Source organism: Prunus mume, linkage group LG4 (genome assembly GCF_029339155.1).
Source record: "Prunus mume cultivar Tortuosa linkage group LG4, ASM2933915v1, whole genome shotgun sequence".
Classification (NCBI taxonomy): Eukaryota; Viridiplantae; Streptophyta; class Magnoliopsida; order Rosales; family Rosaceae; genus Prunus; species Prunus mume.
Window position 1 is genome coordinate 2,038,279 of NC_142701.1, and position 12,974 is coordinate 2,051,252.

Here is a 12,974-nt window from a genome sequence, read left to right on the forward strand (position 1 = left end):
ATAAAGAGAAGCTAAACAAAATTACTAAGCAAAGAAGGCATGCAAATGTGTGAAATTATGACCTTATCAAGTTGTCTCGAATTGGAAGTCTCAAATGTATTAATTCTAAGAAAGATTAGTGTATAATGGTTTTAAAAAAAAAACTTTATTAATTAGCATATGGTAAATGGCTATTTTTGTTCTGGGGTAGGTGAATGAGTTTTTTTTTTTTTTTTTTGTTAAAGGTCAATGATAAGCCCATATGCTATAGGAATGACTAACATTTACGTTTTTGTCATTTTCCTTAATTTTTCTTTTTTTTTGCACCACTATAAACCCCCACCCATAACCGACACCAGCCGCCACCCGCTACCCGCCAACACCCTCTTCCGCCGCTGACACTAGTCACTGCTACCATCCTTCGCTGCCACCCATTAACCACCATCTCTGGCCACCACCCACCACCAGTTGTCATGTGACACAATTTTGGGGGTGTTGGTGGTATTGATTGGGTTGGTGAATTCAGAGGCATAGAAGGAGAAAGCGAGATGGAGAGAATGGATTCCAGCGAGGATGGGCCAGTCAGATCATCAAGGAGTTCAGATCCAACCCGACGTGGTTCCCGTTGATATGAGATGCATGACTTGTTGCACGATGCAATCATAGGCGTCGAGGGAAGAGAGAGCTTGAACAAGAGGCAAGACAAGGAAGTGTGGTGGAAAGGTGAGAAGATAGCGGAGGAAAAAGCCTGAGAGAGCGTAGGATACGTCGATGGTGGGAGATTGGGGGTTGGAAATGAAGTTGGAGTTTGAACTCGACATGGATGTTGAATTTAAAGGTGACAAAACCCGACCTGGATTTTGATGAGAGAGGAGGAGGAAAAGAGAGAAAGGAAAGAGAGAGTGTAACACCCTGACCCAACAAATTGTTTTATCTAATTAATTAATTGTATAATTACATGTTTGTCCCTGGGAGTAGGGGCACTTTAGTTGCTTTTTGTTCGGGAAAGAATTTGGGAAATTGAGCGGCACCATTGTGTAGAACTCGTTGATACGAGTTCATAAACAGGGGGCAGGTTCAATTCGAAGTTAAAATGAAGAATAAACTTTCAAAATACTAATGTTTTCAATAATACTTTTGGCGGTTTATATTCCTTACATTTTAAATAATCAAACATGATTTTATGAGATTTTAGTATAAAGTATATACATTGACTTGTTGAGGTATCAATATTGATATAAACTGTATCTTATACTAAAACTGGATTTTAATATTTTGATTTGCATGGGAATTTTAATTTCTAGTATTTCTAGTATTTTCAATGGGGGATGAAAATAAGGGAATATAAGGCAATGGGCGGGCAGAAGGTTTTAAATCCTAAGCACAAGCCCTACCCAACCTTAGAAGGTTGAGCCGAGCGGGCCTAATTAACCATCGGGTCAGGCTGAACTTTGGCCCATTAAGCCTCGAGTTACCCACTTTGGTCCGCGGACTACGAGCCAAATGATGATATCCCTATTTTAGATCATCCATTCCAGCTTATTTATATCAGCCTCAAGTGATTTTAGTATTTTCTCAATTACTTGTTTCTCCTTTTAGTTCTTTGTTCAATTTCTAGACTACTAAATGCTGTCTTGTACCTAACACACTAAATAAAACAAGGAATTCCCTTGGTAATGATAGCCAAAATCATCATCATCATCAGTAATATGATAAAAGTAGATATAACACAAACATACCCAATCATATGATGCACTAGTTTCCGAAGTTCTTTCTGAAATGTCACGAGATGTCATGCCCCTATAATTCAAGACCTTTAAGTTGGTCCTTCTATCCAAAGTGAAAAGGTCCACAAGCTTGGGATGATGGTACATCTTTGCCAAGTGCAAAGGAGTATTTCATCTGTTGTCTTTTTGGTTTATCAACATTTGAAACTCAACATTCTTGAAAAAATATTTGACAAGATTGTCCTCGCTACATCTTGCTGCAACATGGAGTATATTTTGGTCGTTTGAGTTCCTCAGCTCCATTGAATCGGGACAATGTTGAAGTAGCTCTTTAACAATGTTGACATGACCTTTGCTTGATGCATAATGGATCGGAAAGTTGCCACAATGATCCTTTCGATGAGAATCCACGAGACGTTTGCCTAAGAAGCGAACCCCTTCTAGATAACCAATTGATGCTGCATAATGCAGTGGAGTCCTCCCTGTCTCATCTTTTGAGTTCAAAATATTTGCTTCCATGTTTGATATTATCTTTAGGACTTCTGGCGTCAGTAAATGAATCAAGCATAAATCAGAACAACATGATTGTAATAATAATGTTTTTCTATAAAGATGTTGTAATATCTATCAAAATCTATCACTGTTGCTGTGACAACAAGAAAAGTCACATTAATATAGGCCCTTACAATTTAAAAACTCTAGACCATAACCCACCAATAATAAAACCTTTAAGTAAAACTCAATTTTAAATTTAGATGCCATATTAAGGGAGTTTCACTAAAACACCCAAAATGGGGGTTGAAATTATAAAAAAACCCAAGCACTATTTAAATATATAAACACACCCAAAACCCATCATTACACACACTCAAAATTTATTTATAAACACACCCAAAAAGTTGACTTTGGGGTTGATTTTGGGTGTGTTTCTATGTTTAAATAGTGCTTGGGTTTTTTTATAAATACATGTCTAGAATTGGGTTTATTTATAAATTTGTATTTAAATTACTCTTTGATTGCTGATAGTTTTTTAAGTCCCTAATTTTAAGCAATGGAATAATGAGCTACAATCCAAATTAGTTCAAACTTCCATTAATTAGGAAATATTTTTGTTCACCACTTTAACCTAAGATGTATGCTCATCACCCTTCTTAATACTTGACATGTGTCGATAGATATAATCATAATTAACCTTTTACTTTGATTTATGTAACTATGGTTATACTTATGGACATGGTAATTTATAAAATTATGAATTATTGTATTGTGCCGGCCAAAGAATATGCGGCAAAAGAATATTGTGCGTGTTGGTGGGACCATATGCTTCTAGTATTAAATGTATTATTAATTATAAAGATGAATTGGCACCTCAAAATGGTGCCATTTTGTTTTAACAATTATTTTTCACTTTGGCACGGATAAGTAATGGTGTCTTTTCAATGGGCGCTTACAAAGATTTAACAGTATCTTATAATCAATGGAAACCCCAAAAATCAGATTCCAAGTTTGGAGCCATTCAACATGACTTGGCTTCACTTAAATGGTTTCTATCTTAAAAAAAAGGGATATCTTTAATGGAAAATAGGGAAGGGCTGAGCCAATAAATGATACTCAATAAGCAATAGTAGTGATAATACATACTCTAAATAAAAAGGAATTATTATTTCAATGTACGAAACTTTTTTATGGCGGCCTAGAATTGCAGCAAACAACGGCGACTTGCCTTGAATTTTTGTGTTCTTCTCAACTGCTTTTTCTTTTATTAGCTTCACTATCTCAACAAGCCTTTGTTCAGCGGCCAGATACAGTGGGGACTTTTGTTCCTTATTCGTGTAAAGTGAAACTTGTTGATGTATAACCCTTAGGATCCTTCGCCAAAGTTGCTCTGTTTGCATTTTATTTCATTTTTATATGTTTAAATTCTGTTTGTAACGTGAGCCATTGGATCATAGTCCAAGTGGTCACTTATCTAGCCTAGGATATAATTCGTCAGATTGTGACAAGTGTAATCATCTCATAGGGTGATAGGATCAAAGGCTAAGATTTAATTTCTGTGTAAACCAGTTAGAGAAGCAGCTCACTTCTCTCTTTTATACGAATATACATATGAACAGTAAAATGGTATGAACATATATCTTGCTCTCTTACAGAGCAACATTCTCTCTTATTTCATTTGATTTCTGTGCTTTCTCCCTTCCTCCCAAACATCCAAAAACATTGAGAACTATGAATTCTAACATGGCCTCAGAGCCAGGTTCGGTTGCTTAAATTGGCCGTGAATCTATGAACAGAGAATCGGACTCGATTTGAGCTATTTTTGAGCTTATTTGAAGCTCGAAGCTGTGATTTCTTGAACCCAATGTCTAATATGGCAGGATCCAGAACAACTGAGCTTCGCACACCAGTTTTCAATGAAGAAAACTATGAGTTTTGGAGCATTAGGATGAAAACCATTTTGAAATCTCATGGATTGTGGGATCTGGTCGAGAATGGGTTCAATGATTCAGATCTGAAGAAGGAGAAAGAGGAGGCTACGGATACTGAGAAGTCCACGATGGCCCAGATTCTGATGAAGGATGCTCGCGCACTTGGATTGATTCAAAGTGCTGTCTCAGATCAGCTATTCCCCAGAATTGCGAACGAGGAGACCTCAAAGGGTGCCTGGGATATTCTGAAGCTGGAGTTCAGAGGCGACAAACAAGTAAGAAATGTTAAGTTGCAATGGTTGCGTAAAGAATTTGAATATATTCATATGAAGGATAGTGAATCTCTATCTGTATATCTTGTTAGATTGTTTGATATGTTGAATCAAATGAAGAGTTATGGTGAGGAATTACCTAGAGAGAGAGTTGTGCAGAAATTGTTGTTTAGTCTGCCGAAATCATATGATTCCATTTGCTCTGTGATTGAACACTTTAAGGATCTTGAAACTATGGAAGTTCAAGAGGTGCTTGCCTCTTTGAAGAGGTTTGAGCTCAGATTGGATCGCCACACTGAGAATTCTACAGAAAGGGCCTTTACTAGTCTGAATATTGAGGAAAAGAAGTCTAAGAGTGGGAGTTTTTTTGGAGATCAAAATTCTCAGAAAAATTGGAAGTCTACTAATGGAAACAAAACAGCTTGTAAACACTGTGATAAGCTGCATTATGGCAAGTGTTGGTTTGAAGGGAAGCCCAAATGCCATGGGTGTGGGAAATTTGGGCATATGATCAGAGATTGCAATGGGAATAAAAATGTATATAAGATGAATTATGCAAATCAAGTTGAGGAAACTGGTACTTTGTTATATGTGTGCAATGCTGCGACAAACGTGAAAGTGAATCATTCATGGTACATTGACAATGGTTGTAGTAACCACATGACAGGAGATGAGGGACTTTTAGTCAATATTCAAAGGAACTTGACTTCTGAAGTGAAGATGGGAACTGGAGAACGTAGTTCCAGTTGCAGGAAAATGGACTCTTGTGATAAAAACCAAGTTGGGTAAGAAGCACATTCAAGAAGTAATGCTTGTACCTGGTCTTGAAGAAAATCTGCTAAGTGTTGGGCAAATGATGGAACATGGGTACTATCTTGTGTTTGGAGGGAATATGGTGAATATTTATGATGATTAGTCACTGAGAAATCTTATTGTGAAGGTTCGAATGACAAACACCAGATGTTTTTCACTTACAATGATGCCTGCAAGTGCTTTGGCCTTAAAGGCAAGTGTTGCACACTGTTTGCAGACATGGCATAAGAGATTGGGGCACTTAAACGAAAGAAGTATAAAATTGCTTGAGAATCAAGGCATGGTTCATGGCTTACCTCATTTGGAGCAGATTTCAGTAGTCTCTGAAGGCTGCATGCTAGGAATGCAACACAGAGACTCTTTCCCCTTGGAGTCCACCTAGAGAGCTACAAGTCCTTTGGAATTGGTTCACACAGATATTTGTGGACCAATGAAGACTGAATCCATTTATGGAAATAGGTATTTCTTGCTATTTATAGATGATTGTACTAGAATGTCATGGGTGTATTTCATCAGAAACAAGTCAAGTACATTTGAATGTTTTAGAAAGTTCAAGGCTATGACTGAGCTACAAAGTGGATATAAGATAAAAGGCTTGAGGAGTGACAGGGTTGGAGAGTTTTTATCAAGTGAATTTAACAAGTTTTGTGATGAATTCGGAATTCAAAGGCAGCTGACTATAGCATACTCTCCTCAGCAAAATGGAGTAGCTGAGAGAAAGAACAGGACAGTAGTGGAAATGGCAAAATCTATGCTGCATGAGAAGGGTATTCCTTATGAATTTTGGGCAGAAGCTATAAATACTGTAGTCTATCTACTAAATAGATGTCCCACTAAGTCTCTAAAGAAGGTAACACCATTTGAAGCTTATACTGGCAGAAAATTTGGAATTGCACACTTAAAGATTTTTGGATCTCCATGTCATGCACTCATCCCTTCAGCATTAAGGCATAAATTGGAAGAAAATAGCCACAAGTGTATCTTTGTGGGTTATGAACTCTGTGAAAAGGGCTTTGATCCAAGCATTAGAAAGGTTATTTTGTCTAGAGATGTGCAGTTTGATGAGAATGGCTCATGGAAGTGGGAGAATGCAAGTGAAGGAGAGATGACAGTCCCTGTGACTACTGAGAATCAAGACTGTAATCCAAGTCAAAACTTGGATACACAAACTCAAATGGATGAAGGAATCACACTATAAATGAACCAAGTCAAAACTTGGATACATAAACTCAAATGGATGAAGGAATCACACTACAAAATGAACCAAGTCAAAGCTTGGATACACAAACTCAAATAGATGAAGGTACTACTCTGCAAGATGAAGGAATAAGTGAAAGTTCTCAAGCTATTGATCACACACCAAAGAAATGGAGAAGTGTTAATGAAATCATGGCTTAGTGAAATATGTGCATTGTGGAACCTGAAAGTTTTGAAGAAGCTAATCTTGATGAGTCATGGAGAAATGCAATGAAGGCTGAGCTGGAAATGATTGAGAAAAATAATACATGGACACTTGTGGATACACCTTTTGGTAAGCCAATTATTGGTGTCAAGTGGGTCTACAAAACGAAGCTAAATCTGGATGGATCTGTGCAGAAAAACAGGGCTAGACTTATGTCAAAAGGCTACTCACAGAAGCCTGGAATAGACTATAATGAGACGTTTGCTCCAGTAGCAAGATTGGCTACTATTAGAACATTGATAGCACTTGCTGCACAGAAGGAATGGAATTTATATCAACTAGATGTAAAATTTGCCTTTTTTAATGGAGTTTTAAAGGAAGAGGTTTATGTGGAGCAGCCACCGGGTTTTGTGAAGGAAAATGAAGAAATCAGAGTGTATAAGTTGAACAAGGCCTTGTATGGACTAAAGCAAGCCCCAAGAGCCTGGTATGATGAGATAGACTCTTACTTCAATAAGGTAGGATTGAAGAAAAGTCCTAGTGAAGCAACACTCTATGTCAAAACTAGTGAAGATTCAAGTATTCTTATTGTTTCACTCTATGTGGATGATCTTGTCTATACTGGAAGTTGTCCAAAGTTACTTGGAGAGTTCAAAACTGATATGATGCAACATTATGAAATGACTGATCTTGGACTACTCTACCATTTTCTTGGGATGAGAGTAGTACAAACAGATTAACATATCTTTCTTCATTAGAAGAAATATGCATTGAAGGTGATTGAAAAGTTTGGATTGAAGGATTGCAAGTCTGTGGTAACTCCACTAGTTGTAAATGAAAGGCTGTGCAAAGAAGATGGCAATGAGGCAGCAAACGAGAGTGAATATAGACAGATTGTAGGTAGTCTGCTCTATCTGACAGCTACAAGACTAGACATAATGTTTGCCTCTAGCTTACTTGCTAGATTCATGCATAATCCTACTAGAAAACACATGGGAACAGCCAAGAGGGTATTGAGATACATTCAGGCACAGTTGATTTTGGAATTGAATTTATAAAAGGGAAGATAGCTACCTTGATAGGGTATTGTGACAGTAACTGGGCAGGAAGTGAAGATGATAGAAGAAGTACTCAGGATATGCATTCACACTAGGTTATGGTATGTTCTCATGGGCATCAATTAAACAAAACACAGTAGCTTTGTCCACTGTAGAGGCGGAATATGTGAGTGCTGCTGAAGCAACATCATAAGCTAAATGGCTAAGGTTCGTACTTGAAGATTTTGGAGAGGAGCAAGTGGAATGTACACCAATTTTGTGTGATAACACCTCTGCCATAGCAATGGCAAAGAAACTAGTTTTCCATCAGAAAACCAGACATATTAGCCGAAAGTTTCATTTCATTCGAGAAGCTATTCAAGCAAAGGAGATTGAACTAATCTACTGCAAAACAGAAGATCAGATTGCAGACATTCTAACCAAGGCTTTTTCCAAGGATCGTTTTGTGTATCTCAGAGATCTACTTGGTGTGAGATCAACCAAAGGGTTAAAAGGGAGTGCTGATGTATAACCCTTGAGCTGAAATCCTTGGCGCCAAAGTTGCTCTGTTTGCATTTTATTTCATTTTTATATGTTTAAATTCTGTTTGTAACGTGAGCCATTGGATCATAGTCCAAGTGGTCTCTTATCTAGCCTAGGATATAATCTGTCAGATTGTGACAAGTGTAATCATCTCATAGGGTGATAGGATCAAAGGCTAAGATTTAATTTCTGTGCAAATCAGTTAAAGAAGCATCACACTTCTCTCTTTTATACGAATATACATATAACGGTAAAATGGTATTAACATATATCCAGCTTTCTTACAGAGCAACGTTCTCTCTTATTTCATTTGATTTTTGTGCTTTCTCCCTTCCTCCCAAACATCCAAAAACATTGAAAACTATGAATTCTAACACGACCTCTATCAAACACTTGGCTACTGATTGGTGACCTCGAATCAGGGCCTCGTGCAGGGCAGTGTTTTCCTCATTATTTTTCATCCTCAGCAACGTCAATACATCACTAGTATTTTCAACGTCTGTTGTTCCTCGTGATTCACAGAGAAGAGTGTTTGTTGTCGTATCTTCATCCCCAACTTTGACCGCAATGTGGAGCACGATGTCACCTTCGAAGTTTTTCTCTAACAAAACGGGCTTGTGTTGTTGTAAGATCTTGGCTGCTAGTTCGACATGGGGGCTCCGTCGAGACAGAAACTGAACGCGAGTATTGGGATCCCGAAGTTTCTTTTCAATAGTGTCGTGAAATTTATTTCTTTTGCCCTGAGTAGCATAGCTGTACAGCTGCTGGTACAAGAGTAAGTTATCAGCATCACCATTTGTTTCCTTAGAGTCCTGTATTTGATGATGCGCTTCCATTTCCTGTTATGGTAGCTCCGTTACAGTCCGTACATCCCTATTAGTTAACGGCTCCATATATGGACTTCAACGTTGCTTTAGATTCCGATCTGCACAACGTTGCAGATATTGATTAATGAGTGACTATGAGTGCCCTCTTAATTATATCAACTTAACTATATATATATGATTACAGATAATTATAACTTGTATCGCATCAATACTCAGGGCCCTACCAATAATGTGAGAGAGAGACAAGATACTTTTAATCAATTGATTGTGGATTGGACGGGGAATTGACCCAATACAAGGTTCTTTTCTATGCCTCAATTAGGAGGACTTCAATATTCATCTAGCGCGAAAAGGGTAACTGACAAAGAATGACAATGGAAATGACATAAGTTTATCGGAATATTTCTCTATTCAGACAACTTGAAAGAAAAAGGAAGTACATAAACAACACAGCTTGAAGATTTCTCTATTCAGACCTAGTACATAAAATTAAAATGGAGATTGAAGATTTCTCTATTCAATCTTGTACAAGGAAATATCATACCAAGAGTTGGCAGAGCAAGATAAAGAAAATTCCTCAGGAATTGTCAACTGGGAAATTCAGAGAATGAAAAAGGAAGGCTGTTTCAAGCTTTTGAGCTGGGTTTATAGACATTGAGTGTAGTTTTTTGTTGGTTGAGTTGTTTGTCCTTTGCTGATGATTTCTCCTTCAATTTATAGAGAATGGAGGTCGGTTGAATGGACCAACAGTCAATTTGAAGTACCCACTTGCCATTGGTTTTGGTGAGTGGGTTGCGTGCAAATATAAGTAAATCCAAAAAAGTTGCTAAGAGGCTTTGATGTGATTTGACAGAAGCTATCACTATTAGACTTAAAGAAATCCAAAGTATTAGTCCACTTGCCATTGATTGGTGAATGACAGCCAAAAGTAGCTGACTAAAATACAAAAAGAAATGGAGAGACAATGATCACCATCTCTACTTCTTTCTTTATTCATTCTTTAAGCTCACTTGAATATTATTTTATTCTTCTTTCAACATTTGTGTAGACTTTTCACGTTTTGAACTTTGACTTTGTTTTAATATTCTTCACAGAGAATATTAAATTGTTTCCATCTACCACATCTTCATTTTATTCTTCTTTGAATCAACTCACTTGTGATGAAGTCCCTCCATTGATAAAGTGAAACTTGATTTGCAGCCACTAAGTTTCTCCTCTGAACATGCCTTGTACAAGGAAATATCATACCAAGAGTTGGCAGAGAAAGATAAAGAAAATTCCTCAGGAGTTGTCAATTGGGAAATTCAGAGAATGAAAAAGGAAGGCTGTTTCAAGCTTTTGAGTTGGGTTTATAGATGTTGAGTCTGGTTTTTTGTTGGTTGAGTTGTCTATTATTTGTTGATGAATTTTCCTTCAATTTATAGAGAATGGAGGTCGGTTGAATGGACCAACAGTCAATTTGAAGTACCCACTTGCCATTGGTTTTGGTGTGTGGGTTGCGTGCAAATATAAGCAAACTCAAAAAAGTTGCTAAGAGGCTTTGATATGATTTGACAAAAGCTATCACTATTAGACTTAAAGAAATCCAAAGTATTAGTCCACTTGCCATTGATTGGTGAGTGACAACCAAAAGTAGCTGACTAAAATACAAAAAGAAATGAAGAGATAATGACCACCATCTCTACTTCTTTCTTTATTCATTCTTTAAGCCCACTTGAATATTATTTTATTCTTCTTTCAACATTTGTGTAGACTTTTCACGTTTTGAACTTTGGCTTTGTTTTAATATTCATCACAGAGAATATTAAATTGTTTCCATCTACCACATCTTCATTATATTCTTCTTTGAAGCAACCCACTTGTGATGAAGTCCCTACCCGAGGATTGACGACTGTAACGACGAGAAGTTTGCCCAGAAACTGTCGCCATAGTCGACGATTATTCTTGCCACTCCAGGACGAGCCACCACTTGGAAAAGGTAGCTCTCTTCTCCTCATCCCTTTCCTCAGTTGTTTCGACGCTATTGGTGGCCAGCCTGAAATTGGGAAATTTTAGTTAAAACTCTCACGGGTTTAGCCGTGATTCACCCTTTTCTGAGAAATGTTCCCCTTATTGGTCTAATTGTGTTGGTATAGGGCTTGATGGATAGTTTGGAGATTTTCCGTCGCCAGAAATTTCTCAAGACACCGATCGCTGCCCTCGACGGGTGGAGGTGAGTCAGCCAGATGTCAATGACATCTTTTTGATCTAGAATTGTTCCATTGTCATCCCAAGCACAACGCTATGCTCGGATTAGCTATTTTTGACCATTTGAGTATTATACCAAAAATCTCCTATTAGGCGTTTCCGAGTTCAATAAGATAGGACTGTCGCGTCATGACAAAACTCTTGGGACATGTTTAGTGGATTGCATTAGACCTATAGAAACTTTCAGAATGGTAATCAGAGGTCGTGGACCCAGCGGGTCTAGTTGATAGTTTTCGAAACTATGAAGACTCGGTTAACCACAAGTCTTATGAGATTGTCTCAACCCTTGTTTAGCATTAGAATGGGCCCAAAACCTTTTCTTAAAGGTTGGGCATACACTGTGAGACCCGGGAACTAGGTTATTGATTTAAAGTTTAGTGTTGGGTTCGATTACTAAGTTAATCCTTGTATTCTCTCAAATAGGTTTTTAGGCACTACGTACCCGCAGAGGGTTAAGTGTGCTTTGGACCTACTGTGAGTGGACATTTGTTTTCTAAATAGTTTTATGAAATTCTTGAATTGTGATTATCATTTGTATTGTTTTGTGGAATTGATGAATTATGAATACCAGATTTAGTTTGAGAACGGTTTTGAAGGATTATACATGGTCTGAGTGAAGTTAATGAATTTTGGGATTCATATCGGTTTTTAAAGGGATTTTTCTTATTTATTTAAGATAGGATTTTTGGAAAGGTAATTGAATTTTGGAATTAAGATTGGTTAAAAGAATTATGCATGTTACTTGTGGATTGTTTTGGAAAGTGGACTGGTGGAAAAAGGAAATTTTATGACAAAGTTTTGGGAAATGGATTTTCAAACCCACCTTAGGTACCTAATTCCCAGTTGCCTTCGGAATATGTTGGTTACCTTCCGAATATATCGGTTGCCTTCTGTAGAGTCTGTGCAGATGACTAGTTTTGCATGTACCTATGTTTAATATATAGGCCTAGGTGTCCGACTAGTGATATGCATTTACCTATAGTTTGATTACTCTGTAGGTGTCTGACCAATGTATTACCTGTATCTTCTTTTGTAGGTATTCGGCCAGTGAATTGCCTATACTCGTATCACAAATACGAGTGTCCGGCCAGGATTTTCTATTGCCACCCTACCGATTGTCTACACAAGGTTGGTCAATTTCCTCATCGGTATGCCTGGGTGGAGAGTTTTTATCTAGATTGGTTTGAGGCTTGAATTTTGTTGAATTATGTGTTGAGATCGTTTGCTTTATTGGATTTTAAATGATGGTTTGAATCACAAATTGTGTTAATTGAATTTTGCTTACAGTTAATTGCGAGTTGGTTTTACGTAGTTATGTATTTATCACATTTCATTCTTGTACGTGTATTTACAAGTGTTTGGTGAGTTTTCAAAAGTTTAATAGAGGGGTTAATATGTTCTGTATTTATATTTCGAGAAAAACTTTCTTTTTGTCCACCACATTTTTACTGCTTTTGCCCCCTCCTGTGCAGTTGATAGCTAAAAGTTCGCTACCACGTGAGCTACTCCATCTTCGTTTCCTCCCAGTCAATCCACTTCAGTAGGACTCGCCTTATGTTGCTTTGTATTTTGGAACTGATCTTGTAAACTAAACTCCAGTAATTGCTCTGATATTGCCCATGTAGAATTGAATTTGAGGCCGGATGCCTATTTTGTGAATTGTGTTTTAGCATTGTGTGTGTGCTGCCAGTTGGGTTTTTG

General features: G+C 37.5%; 1 long non-coding RNA gene across 1 annotated transcript; it reads left to right on the forward strand.

The window, feature by feature from the left end:
* Positions 1 to 10,258: 10,258 nt before the first annotated feature.
* On the forward strand, positions 10,259 to 12,704 carry LOC148917628 (uncharacterized). The gene is made up of 3 exons (XR_016126257.1): positions 10,259 to 11,004; positions 11,162 to 11,238; positions 12,310 to 12,704. It is a non-coding gene; the product is annotated as an uncharacterized LOC148917628 (long non-coding RNA).
* The last annotated feature ends 270 nt before the right edge of the window (positions 12,705 to 12,974 follow it).